This window comes from Zingiber officinale, chromosome 3B (genome assembly GCF_018446385.1).
Source record: "Zingiber officinale cultivar Zhangliang chromosome 3B, Zo_v1.1, whole genome shotgun sequence".
Lineage (NCBI taxonomy): Eukaryota > Viridiplantae > Streptophyta > Magnoliopsida > Zingiberales > Zingiberaceae > Zingiber > Zingiber officinale.
This window is the reverse complement of record NC_055991.1, coordinates 80,690,015-80,699,416: the sequence shown is the minus strand read 5'-3', so window position 1 is coordinate 80,699,416 and position 9,402 is coordinate 80,690,015.

The following is a 9,402-nucleotide window of genomic DNA, read 5'->3' as shown; positions in this document are numbered from 1 at the left end:
GCCCAGGCGGGCTCCACAGACCACCGGAGGTCCTTTCAGCGTGCTTTGTCCTCACTCGCACACACCCTGGAAAGCTTAACCTCACTACATGTGGTAGGACAGCAGAAGTTCATCCTAGGATTGGGATAGATAATATATCTCGTGTGCTGTAACACAACTTCTGTAACTTCGTTGTCCCATTGAACCAAGATCTTGGAGTCAACAAGATTGGGTAACTGTTACAGTCGTATTAGTTGTAGATTTTTAATCTCATTCCTCTGATCTCGACTTAGCCCCTTCATAAGAGGATCTGTCAAATTATCTTTGGACTTGACATAGTTGATCACAGTGTATAAGTACGTCGGGCATAGGTTTTGTCCAGCTAGGAATATCTTCCAAGAAATTCCACAGCCATTCAGCTTCTTCAGCTGCTTTGTCTAGTGCTATAAACTTGGATTCCATAGTTGATCGAGCAATGCACATATGCTTAGTGGATTTCCAAGATACCGCTCCTCCACCGATTGTGAATACATACCCACTAGTGGATTTGGAATCTTTTATATCTGATATCCAATTAACATCACAATATCCCTCTAAGACCGTGGGATACTTTTCATAATGTAATCCGTAGTTCACAGTATATTTCAAATATCTAAGAACTCGAATCAGTGCTTTCTAATGGGTGTCGTTTGGATTACTCGTAAAACGACTCAGTTTGTTGACCGTACAGACAATATTCGTACGTGTGCAGTTTGAGATACATCAAGCTGCCTGTTATCTGAGAATATTCCAATTGCGATATGGGCTCACCTTTTCAACACTGACTCTAAGTAATGGGATTGTCTCAAAACTATCCCATCGGATGTTCTGAGAATTTTAATTCCCAATATAACACCTGCTAGACCCATATCTTTCATATCGAAATTCTTGGTCAATATTTTCTTTGTACTCATGATTACCTCATGATTACTGCTTATTATAAGCATGTCGTCTACGTATAGACAGACCATTACATGACCTTCAGGTGTATTTTTGATATAAATGTATTGTCACATTCATTTATTTTGAATTCGTTTGACAGCATTATTTTGTCAAATTTTTCGTGTCATTGTTTAAGCACTTGTTTAAGTCTGTAGAACGACTTAACAAGTCGACACACCTTTTCCTCTTTTCCTGGAGCTACAAACCCCTTGGGTTGCTCCATATAGATTTCTTCTTCCAACTCACCATTTAAGAACGCAGTCTTAACATCCATTTGGTGTATTTCAAGGTCATACAGTGCTGCGATGGCTATCAGCACTCGTATGGATGTAATCCTTGTCACCGGTGAGTAGGTATCAAAGTAGTCAAGACCTTCCTTTTGCTTGTACCCTTTTGCTTGTATTCACTTACAACCTAATGGTTTGGTACCAGAAGGAAGGTCTACTAGTTCCCAAGTATGATTATTCATGATGGACTCGATTTCACTATTGACTGCTTCTTTCCATATTAGGGCTTCGGGACTAGAGAGAGCTTCGCTTAATGTTCTTGGGTCCATTTCCGACATAAAAGTCATGAAGTCTGGCCCGAACAATTTCTCAACTCTAGCCCGTTTGCTCCGACGTGGCTCTTCGCTTTGATTGTCAATAGTCCTTTTATGACAACTAAGTTCAGAAACATCATTTTCGTTAAAACTCTCGTTGTCATTACTTAGAACGTTTTCCCTCTTATTTGGGAATACATTTTCAAAGAATATCGCATTCCGAGATTCTATGGTTGTTCCCACATGAATATCAGGAATGTCTGATTTGTGAACTATGAATCGATATGCGCTACTGTTATGAGCATATCCGACAAATATCACATCGAACGTTTTAGGTCCGATCTTTACTTGCTTTGGCTTGGGTACTTGGACCTTTGCTAAGCACCCTCACACTTTCAGGTATTTGTAAGATAGCTCGCGGTCTTTCCATAGTTCATATGGTGTTTTATCATTTTCCTTTTGAGAAATTTTGTTGAGAATGTGATTTGCCGATAATATAGCTTCTCCCAACAAGTTCTGGGGTAAGCCTGAATTTATCAACAAGACATTCATCATTTCCTTTAGTGTCCGATTTTTACGTTCGGCAACACCATTTGATTGAGGCAAGTAAGGAGCCGTTGTTTGATGGATAACACCAGATTCTGAACAAAACTCATCAAACGGTGCACCATATTCTCCACTTCTATCGCTACAAATTATTTTAATTCGTTTATCAAGTTGATTTTCAACTTCTGTTTTATAGGTTTTGAATGCTTCTAAGACTTCACCTTTATTTCTTAAAAGAAAGACATAACAGAACCTTGTGCGGTCATCGATAAAAGTAACAAAATACTTTTTACCTCCTCTAGTTTGCACGAATTTTAAGTCACATAGATCACTATGTATTGGCTCTAGAGGAGTTGTTGACCTTTCCACTGAATGAAAAGGTAGTCTCGTCATTTTTGCTTTCACGCACACTTCACATTTGTGTGTGTGTTTCGTCAACATTGACATTTGGTAATAAATTTAACTTGACGAGACGTTTCAGAGTTTTATTATTGACATGCTCAAGTCGATCATACCATAAATTAAAACACTCAACAACATAGCTAGAAGCTTTTATTTTATTACCATCAAATTCACGGTGTACAATCATTACAAATATTTTGAACAGACTCTGTTTTAAGTACCCCTTACCTACGAAGACACCATTCTTCGTAAGTACAAAGTTGTTGGACTGGAACACTAGTCTGAAACCAGCTTTAACAAGTGCTGATCCAGAAACTAGGTTCTTCCTGATGTCGGGAACATGGAGCACATCAATGAATGTTAGCTCCTTCTCAGACGTCATTTTCAGAACTACTTTCCCAAGTCCGATGATCGGGGATGTCGTGGAATTGCCTATATAGAGCTTTCTTCCACTTATCGAAGTATACTTGGAGAACATCGCTTTATCATAACAGATATGACGTGTCGCTCCAGTATCGATCCACCACTGCTTCGAGTTGTCCACCACCATGTTGGCTTCAAACACGATCGCAGTGAGATCCAGTTCCATGTCGTCAGAAGTTGCGACCTAGTTCGCAGCATCTTTCCGACTCTTGGTTGGTTTCTTTGGGCGTCTGCAGTTTTTGGTCATGTGTCCTAGTTTTCCGCAGTTGTAGCAAGTGCCTTTGAACTTCTTACCTTGGTTATTCTTTTTGAATTGCTTCGGCTTCTTGGCGTTCGGCTCAGCCAGGTTGGACATCTCGTCGATTGTCCGCTTCGTTCCTCTAGAGTCGGATAACTTTCGATTATCTTCCTTTATTCGTAGCCTCAGGATCAGGTCTTCAAGTCCCATCTCCTTTTGCTTGTGCTTCAGGTAATTTTTGAAATTCTTCCATTATGGAAGAAGTTTCTCGATTACCGCGACTACTTTGAACGACTCATTCAACTTCATGTCTTCGGCATCCAGATCATGCAGTATTAGTTGCAAGTCTTGGACTTGAGACGTCACGCTCTTGGAATCCACCATCTTGAAATCCAGAAACCGACCGACGATGAATTTCTTTAACCCGACGCTTTCGGTTTTGTATTTCTTTTCAAGTGACTCCCATAGAGATTTTGCCGTCTCTATTGAATAATACACGTTATACAACGTGTTGTCCAATGCGTTGAGAACGTAGTTGCGGCACAGGAAATCTCCGTGCGACCATGCATCGCATGCAGCCTTACTATTGGAATTACCTTCCGTAGCAGTTGACGGGTCTTCATGCAAAAACCATATAAGGTTTAACGTTGTCAGGTAGAACAACATCTTCTGCTGCCATCTTTTGAAGTCGGCTTCGTTGAACTTTTCCGGCTTCTCTCCGGGTGGAACAGTGTTCGGAACTGCCTTTTCTCCATGTGGAACGGTGGTTGGAACATCGTTGATCGTAGCCATCTCAGTTTGCACAATATCGTTTTACGCTTGTCTATCTGATTGTCTTTGATGACGAACTGTTGGCTCCTGTGTAGTTGTAGTAGCTTTATGACAGTTGGAGCTGTCAAGGATTGTTGCTGGAAAGGATGCAAACTGAAATCGTCGAGGCTAGTGTTTAACACTATCTCCGTAAAACGATATTGCTCCGCTGCAGGTGCTAACAGATAGCAGCAATTCGTTTCTAAGATACAACGACGTTGTCTCGGAGTAGCAACACTATAAACTTCGAGACCGGCGAACCTTCTCGTAGGCTTTTTGGACTCTGAATGCAGAAGGAATGAAGCTACTCTTAGATGATTGGATGGGTTGATTGAATGAGTGAGTTTTTCCAACATCTGGGGGGTTCTTCTTATACCAAGTGAAGAGGTGAGGTACCATTTGGTGAGAACTCATCTGGACCGTTTAATTCAGAGGAGTGCATCCATTCAGATTGCACTTGATCTGGGCCTTTAGATTTGAAAAAAGTTGTAACCCTTTCATATAGCCTCTGATCTTAGCCGTTGGAGCAAAGAATTGTATCTTTTCAGATCCCTTCTAATCTTAGCCGCCATATTAATCCTTTCAGTCTAACGCTTCAGATTAGATCCCGTCACCAGTGGTCCGATCGCGACTCTTCGCGATCAACGCTCCAGATCGCATCACTTGTGATCTATCACCATCTTCGATCTAATGGTTGTCATTCATTTGCCCAGTCAACAGTCTGGTCATCTCTCCTTGCACGTACCCGTGCCACGTCATGCCTGAGTAGTCAGGTGATATGTCACCGCCGCCTGGAGCATAAATTTAAGCTCCTTGCGATGATGCGACTACTCGCCCATGGGAAGAGAGCACTTGTGCTTTTTGTGTAACTCCAATAACACATCAACATATATAAGGAGACAATATCTCCTTGTTCTTTTAGAGGTGGGACTATTCTCCATCTACTAATTTTGGGCTTCACTTTAAACAATTAATTTCTCATTCATCCATAATTGGTTTTGAGCAAATCAATAGTCTAGATTTATCTACGCGAAATGTAGATTTCGAATTTGAAATCAATTCTGACTTTCATCGACTGATGACACCTCGTTTTTCCATTCGAAAAACTGTATTCGAACAGACAATTTATCAAGAAGTCTCCAATATGCTTCCAGAAGTAAGGTGAATCCCCTTTTCTGATATAAACTTCCGAAATCCATATACACTTCTCTGTTAATAGCTATGACAAATTGTTTCCAAAATGTGGCATTGAACTATTGCTAAATTTTTGTCCAATATTAGCACACTTCTTGTTTGAGATTATGCTTTTAATACTTTTGCTGGATCCATGTCACTGCTATGCTTATAAATTGACTGTCTCCTATTGAGAAGAGCAGAATTTTACACTACCTGACATGTTATTGATTTTCTCCAGCACTTGGAGCAATTGATGGGTCCAACCCTTGCTCGTTGGGTGGCTTGTGATGTAAGTTTAATGTCCCTTAATGAGATAATAAGATAGAATCCTTTTAATATGTGCTTGTTACATATCCTTTTTAGTTATAAGTAACCCTAATACTTTATCTATTTTGTTTTCTTCAATCACAAGAAAAATTGATAGGGAAATTGAGTAGGCTTAGGTTCTGGGAGGACATTGTTCACTTTTAGTTCTTACATTCCACACAAATATTGACTTCAAATGCATTAGTAACATAAGTGGTTGTAGACTTTAGTGTTTATATATCTAATGTTGAAAGGCATTCAAGGAAAGGTAACTTTTTTTAAGAACATGCTAGAGGTCTCAATTATGTTGATTTATGATTTATTTTTGCTGAAAAGGCTGATTCCAGTACTTGTTCTCCTTCGGTCATTATGATAAGTCTTTGATCTATTTTTAGTTTATATTATTGTAGGATTCTTTAATACAATGTTGCAAAGTTACTCGTTGAATCGTTCTTTGAATATTTTTAGGATATTGTCTTTTATTATATTATATTTATTTATTTATTTATTTTGTTTTGTGTGTAAAGGTCTATTTATTTGATGAGTACTCCCTCCTGCTGCTATAATTGAAATGTTATATTTTGTGGCTCAGATTAGTATATTAGTTGGTATTGATTGGAGAAAATGATACATGTAGTAAAAGGGAGGAAATATTTTCTTTTTCTTCTATACTTTGATTTTTATCTTGTTTATAATAGTCATATCTTTCCCTTTTATTGTATCGTGTGCTTTATGCTTCTCAAAACCTCCTTTTCTTTTTCTTCAACTTAAAGCTAAAAAGAACTATACAAATATGTGTCTGAGACATGTGAAGTGAAGATAGGCAATGACTTTCGGTTGTATTTTACACTGAGCAAAGACTGGTCAATCTCTTGAAGTGTACTTTACAGTTGGCTTGATAATGATGATGATAATTAAGATACATGAAAATACTTTTGGAAGAACTGAATCTTACGGTTAGATATCGAGGTTTACTAGTGGATTTTGAGAGTTATTTTAAGGTAATTGTTAAGGATCAGGCCAAACTAAATAGTTTTGCAGTTGAACGGAGTCTTGTAAAGGCTGATCTTAAGACAATCAGGTTTGATATCGATCCAATTTGTGTCTATTTGGGTTATTTGGGAGTGGGATCAGGTGGAGGGTTTTCTTGATTTTGCTTTAAGATCAGGATTGGACCAAACTCAATTTGAAAATTTATTAGGTCAGAAGATAAAAATACAATTTGAAAATTTATTGACTTAATTAACCGAAGATGGACCATGATGAATCACAGTGAGTACGTTTAGTTGAATTGTCACACTCCGGGATATAAGTCCGCTAGATCGGACGGTACTCTAGTAACAATATAAGAAGCAGGAAGACAGAACCAATTAAACCCAATATAAATATCAATTTAATACATAAATCGATATATTACTAATTAACTGTTAATGCATGTATGCATGTTCATATCTTCGTACCAAAATCAAATGAGGTAGATATTTGTTTTTAACAAAAATCAATGTTAGAAAAGAAAAGAACACCACAACAATGGAAGAAAAGAAGCACCAAAACAACATAAAAATAAATCAAATATCTCGACGTCAAGTGGGGCCGACAAGCCATGATCTCTGAGCGACGTTAAGAATAGCCAACTTAATATTTACTCTATCTACTAACTTGGAGGTCAAGGGAAATAGCTACTACAAATTACTCCGTGAGTATAACAAAAATAGTACATTAAACTAGATAGTGTAAAGAGGTCAAAGGAACAATTACTACTATATATCTATCACATATCATGAGGTCGTAAAGTAATCGAATCATGCCTGTGTAGGGCATCACCAAAATCATCCATTAACTTGATCAATAAGATATGAAAAACAACATGGAGCACATATAATACATCAAGATCCTACACATAAATAAGTACGGCGACAACACGTTATCACTAGCAAGTCTCACGGGCAGTCAAGGGATAGAGTTAGTTACAGGCGACAATACGCTACCACGAACGTTTATCATGGGTAAATAGGATGTGTAGATAGCTACTAACTACAGGAGACAATACGCCACCACTACTGGGTCCAATGGGTAATGTATAGATAGTCACTATCTGCGGGTAACAACACGCTATCACTATCGGGTTTAGCAAGCATACATGATGTGTAGATAGCTACTGACTGCAGGCAACAACACGTTACTACTACTGAGTTTAGCGAGAAGTCAGGGTATATAAATAGTTACTATGATGACACTATTCTACCACTACCCTAGCAAGCAGACAGAATGTGTAGATAATATAAAAGAAAACAATATACAACTTAAGTAAACTAATAATAATTTCATCCAATAGAATACTCTAAAAACTATACTAACAATAACATAAATAAAAATAACAAACGAGAAGCCTAAATGTCAATTAGAATAAAATAAAGTGTCCTTGGGGTCTTCTAATGTCTGCTATTCTTCGGCTCCCAATTTGTTATTTAATTAATCAATTACCAATCCGATCAGTAATTCAAGTATTAAGTTAATTAAATTAATCAACTATTGAACTATCTAATAACTCAATTAATTCTTAATTGATATCTAATTAATTATCAATCACTCCTAAATGAATTAATTAATCACTAATCAATTATTAAATTGATTAATAATTAAATATCAAGTTAATCAATTGATAATTCGATCAATTATTAGCCCGATTCATGATCCAATTAACCTTTAATCAAATTAGCTACCAAATTATTTTATTAAATAGTTTATTAATTAATCAATTAATAAATTATTACCTATCAATCAATAAATAAGATTCAATAATTTTTAATTAATTAATCCATTATTAATAATTCATGAATTATTATCTAACTCATCAACAACTAAACAAAGTTAGTCATTAATCATTTTTAATTAATTTACTAGCTAATTTATTGATTAATCAATCATGTGCTCTTTAATTAATCTCCTATTTGATTGAATTTACGATTAATAAACTCATCAATGACATAAGTTATTGAATTAATTAGTTAATTTATTGGGAGCAATTCACGGACGGGAAGGAAGGTTGTAAGGTTGCTAGTGGCGAGGGACAAAGATAGCGGTGGATGGTAGACAGGGAGGACATCGGGTGCGTTGTGGAAAAGCAAGCCTCAATCGGGAGGTTGTGGTTGTTCCTGCCCACCATCAGGGATTTCTAGTGAAGGAATCAGGCTGCGTTGGCAGTTGGATGCTTGACGAGGACGTAGGGCGTGGCGCACGAGTGAGACAGCGACTAAAAATAAAAACTTAAGGTTAATTAAAATCTTAGGTTAATAATTTGAATCAACTTATAGTTATAAATTGGATAATCTAAACTGGCTCGGTAAAAAACCTAACGGAATTATCCTATTACCCTAAAAATTTTATAAATAAAAATATTCTAAAATTTGTAAATAAAATGGCAGCCTGATGCACGAAGCTCCCACCAATACAGGTCCCCTGACTACCCTTCTAAAATTTCAATTTATTCTAAAATTTATAAATAAATTTATTTATTTACTTATATATTATCAACATATTATTATTATCATTATATTAAAGTCATTGTTAATCAATTTCATCATCCTACCAAATAATAAATTAATTTGATTAATAATTTGATTTTAGACAACAATTTTTTTCTCTTAAATATAACATGGATGGCCTAGAGGTATAGGGTTTAGTTTAATCAACCCTTCTCCATCTCTCAATCCCATGAACCCCTCTCCTTGTGCCTCATGCCCTTTTGACTGAACCTCCTACCTCTTGTTCTTGTTGTATTGTTCGTCTCCAATAGCTCAAACTTGTAGTCGTTTTACGACTATCAGCACTGTCGGGGATTGTCGTCGGGAGGATGCAAACTGATATCGTCGAAGCTAGTGTTCAACACTATCTCCGTAAAACGATATTGCTCTGCTACAGGTGCTTGCTTACGGATAGCAGCAATTCGTTTCCCAAGATACAACGACGTTGTCTTGAAATAGCAACACTTCAAATTTCG